Raw genomic sequence first — 6,168 nt, 5'->3', positions numbered from 1 at the left:
AAGTTAATGTTAATGTGAAAGGCAACTATTATAACGTGAGGTTTGTTTAAAGTATCTAATGATTATACAAGATTTTCTAAAACTTCTTATAAGGAAATCAGAAATAAACTATTTTTCCAAGGGAAAGCTAGAAACCATGGGTCCCCTGCATGAATCATCCCTTGTAACTCTGCTAACCAAGGGGGGCATTCATTGTTGCTTTGCTAAACAATGAACTTTTCATGCTTAAGGCTTCTTGCTGTTCTGCTCTTTTGCAGGATGGCGTCCGCCAATAGAGGATGTGTTGCTATGATGAGAATCACCTCCATGGCAGTGGAACTATGTGTGAAATAAAGAAAATCTTGATTAATCAAGATTAATCATGATGATGAAAATGAAGTAAGCCATTAGAACCTTCATTTGCTGATGGAGCACAACTCAAATATAAATAAATATATCCATCATTTTAGAGAAAAAGATTAATCATTCCAATATAGGACACTAAGAAGCATTTGTATTCCAGGGTGCAAAAATGTTGATGTACATGGCTGCTAATCAAAAGATTTGCATCCACCTTGAATTACATTGAAAGACAGGTCTGATGATCTACTTATCAAAATCATTCATCAAAACCCCATGAAGCACACTTCTACTCTGACACAGCGTTGTCACCATGAGTCAGAAACTACACAAGGATAACAGGCTGTTCTTTTTAAGAAGCAGTCTAATGTGCTTAATTTTTTTCCAAGTGTTGTGTTTCTGTTGTTATGTACTGTTGATTTGGTTCTGACTCATAGTGAGTCTGTATAGTGTTTCCAAGGAGAGTCTGGAGTGTTTGAATCACCGAACTTGTGGTTAGCTTTCCAGTACTTACCCTACAGTGCTACACTGAATAAAGTTCCTTATTCATGACTACTTATAAGATAACAATAAGAAATAGAACAATATTTAGAAAGAATAAACAAAACAAAAAACCACCTTTGCCATGTATTACAGAATAGAACAGTTGCATAGTGTTTTCATGCTGTAATCATTTCAAAAACCAAGCATCGTGACTTTCTTTTATAACACTGAGGAGTTAGTTAGAACCACCAACTTTTTGGTTAGTAGTTGATTTAAAACTGCATGCTCAACCCATGAACTTCACTAGTTGCATTCTTACTTCAAATGAATGGTTCATGTTCACACAGAAAATTTATATGTCAATTAACTTCAAAAATTTTCATGACTCTTTGTTTTTTGGACAAAAATTTTGTATGGGTTTATGTGTTACCTCTAAAAAGGTTTTCCAATGTATATCCTCTCATTGGGTTAAATGAACATTAAAGTTTGATAAGTATGTGCTTGGTAAATGTACACCACTGCTGATTTCAAAGACGACAGTGGAACACATAATAGTGATTAAATAATAATTTACTTTAAGAACAAAATTTTAATTGTATGCAGTTCTATTTGTATAAATGTTAAATCATCTCAAAGCAATGTCTGATGTTCAGTTGGCTTTTTCCTTGATATATTTCCATTCTCTATCAACTTGATACAATCCTTATCTTGTCCTAAATACTTGGAAAGTATTGTTTCCTAAAATCAGCATTCTTGCTTACAGTTGAGTAAATTAATAACAGCACAATTTGAAATCCAGGATTGAACCAACCATTTTTAAGTCTATTTAAGACTTTCCAAGTCCATCTTTCTTTATCAATAAGAGTAGAATCCTCATCATTTTATCTCCCAGATGAAAACAAACTTCTTTTCTCTTGATAGATCAAATATGATTTAATTGAAAAAAAAGTAAAAGTGAAAACAATAGAATATAATATGAAGGAAAAACACAGTTAATTTGTACTTATGTATACTGGACTGTGAACAACAAGATCAAGTTCAAACCCAGGATCTACTCCTCAGAAAACCTATACAGGGTTGCTATGGGCTGGAACTGAATAGACAGCACTTAATAAAAATGACAACAACATAACTCACCTCTCAGGTTGTCATACTATAGTGTCATATGTGTTGATGTGATTCCAGAAGCTGTGCCATGAGTATTTTAAATATCCACAGAGTCAACCATGGTGGAAAAGTTTCAGCTGAGCTTCCAGATGAAGAAAGACTAGGAAGAAGAAGAGATGGACTACGTCCGAATATTTAGTCACTGAAAACCATATGAATAGCAGTGGATTACAGTAAGCACCAAAAAACTGAATATTGAAACCTGATGTAAAGCATAAGACCATTGTTACAAAGAGTGCGAGAAGATCAGTCCCTTGCTTTAGAAGGCACTCAAAATAGGATTGAAGAAGTGCTGCTTCCCAAAAGTAAAGTTGACCATGATGATGAAAATGAAGTAAGCCATTAGAACCTTCATTTGCTGATGGAGCACTAATTGTTCCATTTTCGTAACCCACAGATGAACTCACCAGATTGAAAATGGAAGAATCAATGGTTCATCCTCCAACTGTTCATCAGAAAAGTAACACAATTGTTCAGGTCTGATTGAGGAGACAGATTCCTAAAATAAGAATCAGAAGAACAAACTCCAAATCCTATATATATTGCCTACTAAACTAGGAATGCTTTCAAATCTCTCATCTTCTCTTACCTGAAAAATAGACCAATACTCATCGCAAAGATACATGTGGCACTAACAAAAGATTGGCACTTAATAAATACCTGTACTTTTATTTTTAATCTAAGAATGCTTCTTAGATGCCAAGGCAGTGAGATTTAGTCTCACATACTTCAGACATAGTATCAAGGAAGACCTGGTTCTAGAGAAGGACATCATGCTTCGTAAAGAGGAAGATCACCGAAAAAGAGGCAGAAGACCCCCAATGATATGGACTGACACAGTGACAGCAGCAATGCACTCAAATGTGATAACAATCATGAGGAAGGTGCAGGGCCAGGCAGTGTTTTGCTCCATTGGGTATATAGTAGCTATGAGTCCAAACTGACTCAGCAGTAACTAAAAACATTATGTTCCAGGAAAACTGAACCTAGAATATATTGGAATATAAAGTGTTCACATTATAAGATTTACTTTTCCCTTTTTTTCTCTGTTTTTTCCATTTTGCTTTTAATTTTTATTAAAATCTCCAGAATATTTCTGAACAGAATTGAGTGTTATATAATCTATTAAATGCATTCCATACAAAGACTTTGATATAGGCAGATGCATTTGTTGTTGTCAATAGGCTCTGACTCATAGTGAGCCTGTATAAGGTTTCCTAGGAGCCACAGGTGAGTTTGAATGCCAACCGTGTGGTTCAAGGACCTTCCTGTACAGAGCTTATTCTACAGTGCCATACCCTGACTCTACCTTAAACAGATTGATGCCCTGGTTTATTTTGGTTTTAATTCTATAGAACATCCTGGGAGGGATGAAACTCACACAGGAAAACAATTAACATGGAAACCATACAGCCCACATTCTAATAAAGGAAATGTCTATTCCATATTTAATACAGATTTATTATTGTCATTGTGGTTGTAGCCTACTCTGTGTTATGAACAGAATAGACTCTGGGAATCAGAAATGAATAAGAGCCAATTGTATCATTACAAACATTCAACACCTATTTATACAATAAATACAAAATGGCCTACAAGAATCCAGACAAAATAAAATCTTCAGATTACAGGACATTTTAGTTGAATAATATGAAGCGCTGTGTCACTTATATACGTAATAGAAATAATATATTATAATAATAATATATGGCACAGTGGCATCAGCAGTGGACTCAAACATAGCAACTATTGTGAGGTAGGCCCAGGGCCAGGAATTGTTTCATTCAGATGTGCACAGAGTCACTATGGGTTGGTACTGACTCCATGTCTCTTAACAACAACAGCAACATAATATATAAATTAATGTGCCTTGATTAAATAAAAATCCATCACATATTTAATCACATATATAATATCAATAAGGAACTCTGGTAGCGTAGCGGTTACGAATAGGGCTGCTAACTCAAGGTCAGCAGTTTGACCTTTCCACTAGCTGTTCCGTGGTGGAAAGATGAGTCTTTCTACTCCCATAAAGATTTACAGCCTAAGAAACCCTGTGTAGGGTCACTATGAGTTGGAACCAACTCCACAGTACTTAACAACAACAACAACATATAACATCAATAATCTATTTAATCCTCACAGCCATGCATATATGTTCCTATCAGCTGTGAATTGAACTTTCCTCAAGGAGCACAGGTAATAAGTTGAGCAGGCAAGATTCACACTTAAATTGTTGCCCATTCAGACCCATGCATTCATGTATTAACCATCTTTGTTCTGTGCCTTCATGTTTCTAAATGTTAAAACAAAAGTCCAGGGGAGTGAATTAAAGATACAGCTAAATTATTGCTTTAAAAGCATTCCAGCTCCCTGACTAGGAATGAAATCTAAAATCTTGTCTTTATATGTCTCTCTTTGAGACTGAGATGGGAAAAATAACAAGGATGAAGGAGGAAGGAAACACCTGAGAGAAAATCCTGGAAAAGGGACAAGAGGAAATCTTTCCTGAATTGTTGTTGTTGTTGTTGTTAAGTGCCGTCGAGTCGGTTCCGACCCATAGCGACCCTGTACAGGGTTTCTGAGGGTGTAAATCCTTACGGGAGTAGAAAGCCTCATCTTTCTCCCGCAGAGCGGCTGGTAGTTTCGAACCGCTGACCTTAAGGTTCGCAGCCCGATTCGTAACCACTACGCTACCAGAGCTCCTGAATTATCATCTGCCAATTCCTGATGTGATTTTCTCCTGTAATCTAAATTACCTTGATGATGGTCAAGAAACTAAGAGTGCTGCCCTCATTGATCTAACAGAAACTCCACATAAATGTGCATAGCTAACAGGATTCTCTGTGGAGATCAAGGAACAGAAGTGTCAGCATGAGTGGGCGTAGCATAATATGGCCAGGTGTCCAGTCCCAATGCTCAAATTCAAACCAGGTTTCCACTTTCTCTGGTCCATGCCCTGGTACAAGTTGCAAAAATAGACAATGCTGCTTTCCATGTCTCTAAAATGGCAATACTGTGTTGCTCTTTTCTGGGTTTGACTGTGCAGTAAAAGGAAACACATTCCTTAGAAAGCTTATCTCAGGTTCTCTCACCGAGCAGCCTTCAATAAACATGAATGATACTGTGGTCACTGTCACCATTGCTCATCATTGTCATTATCCTCGCCATCTATAAGATCATTTTGTTATGTTTTAGGGACAGGTGACAGAGACTCATAACCTGCTCTGTGGGGAAGTACCTATAGGAGCCAGAACCAGTTTAGAGAAATTAAAACTCAAATAGTTTTTTTTTTTTTTCTTGTACCTTTGACTTGGCAGGACTCTGAGGTGAAATTTAGCACTTGAGAGCCTCCCATCTCAACAAGCATCTGTGCTCATTGTCCTCATGAGGAGAAAATAATATTCCTGGCCCTGACAGGTTGCTCTGGGTCTAGTTGAGGCATAACCAAGTTTGTGATCCACCATACCTCTCCTGTCCAGTAGGTTAGTCAAGCTGAGCCTCCTTCATCAGGACTGGTAGGAACACATATTCAGGCATGGATGTCTGAGACATATAATCACAATAGAGGAGAGACTTGGGTGTTAAGATCATTTGACTGGGAAATGTTGATTGAAAATATGGATGACACAGACAAGTAATTTACAGTTGAATGGCCTTGAGAATTAAATGCCCAGAGCTCACAATTAGCCTAATTGGTTCATGTTATTCCATTCTCTAAAGATTTGTTCATATTAATTAATCAAAAAGAGGGTAAACATCCCTAATATCTGGGCCTTATCATTCTAAATAAGAGCTCACCTGTATTTCTCATTTCTCAATTTTAGCTTCCATGTTGTGAGATCTAAATATAAAAATCAGGTACTCCCCACACCCCCCACTATTTTCCAAAATAACACATCAACATGTGATTTACTACCCTCAAGTGTTCCATAATATACACTAAGACCAGAAGAGTTGTGGGATGACATCAAAAACATCATACGTGGGTTCCGGTTTGCCAGCGTGGCGAGACGGTGCTCGTGAGTAGGGGCTCTGGGATCGGGAAAGGGAAGCTGGAGAATTGAGCCTCCCAAGTGGGAATTCACAGTCACACGGCCCTCGTAAAGCTTAGTGCGCCAGAGGCTTAGACCCGTTTCATTGAGAAATCACTGTGCAAGGAATTACAGGCTTTTTGAA

Source organism: Chrysochloris asiatica, unplaced genomic scaffold (assembly GCF_000296735.1).
Source record: "Chrysochloris asiatica unplaced genomic scaffold, ChrAsi1.0 scaffold00529, whole genome shotgun sequence".
In the NCBI taxonomy this organism is placed as follows: domain Eukaryota; kingdom Metazoa; phylum Chordata; class Mammalia; order Afrosoricida; family Chrysochloridae; genus Chrysochloris; species Chrysochloris asiatica.
Note: the sequence above shows the minus strand (reverse complement) of the source record.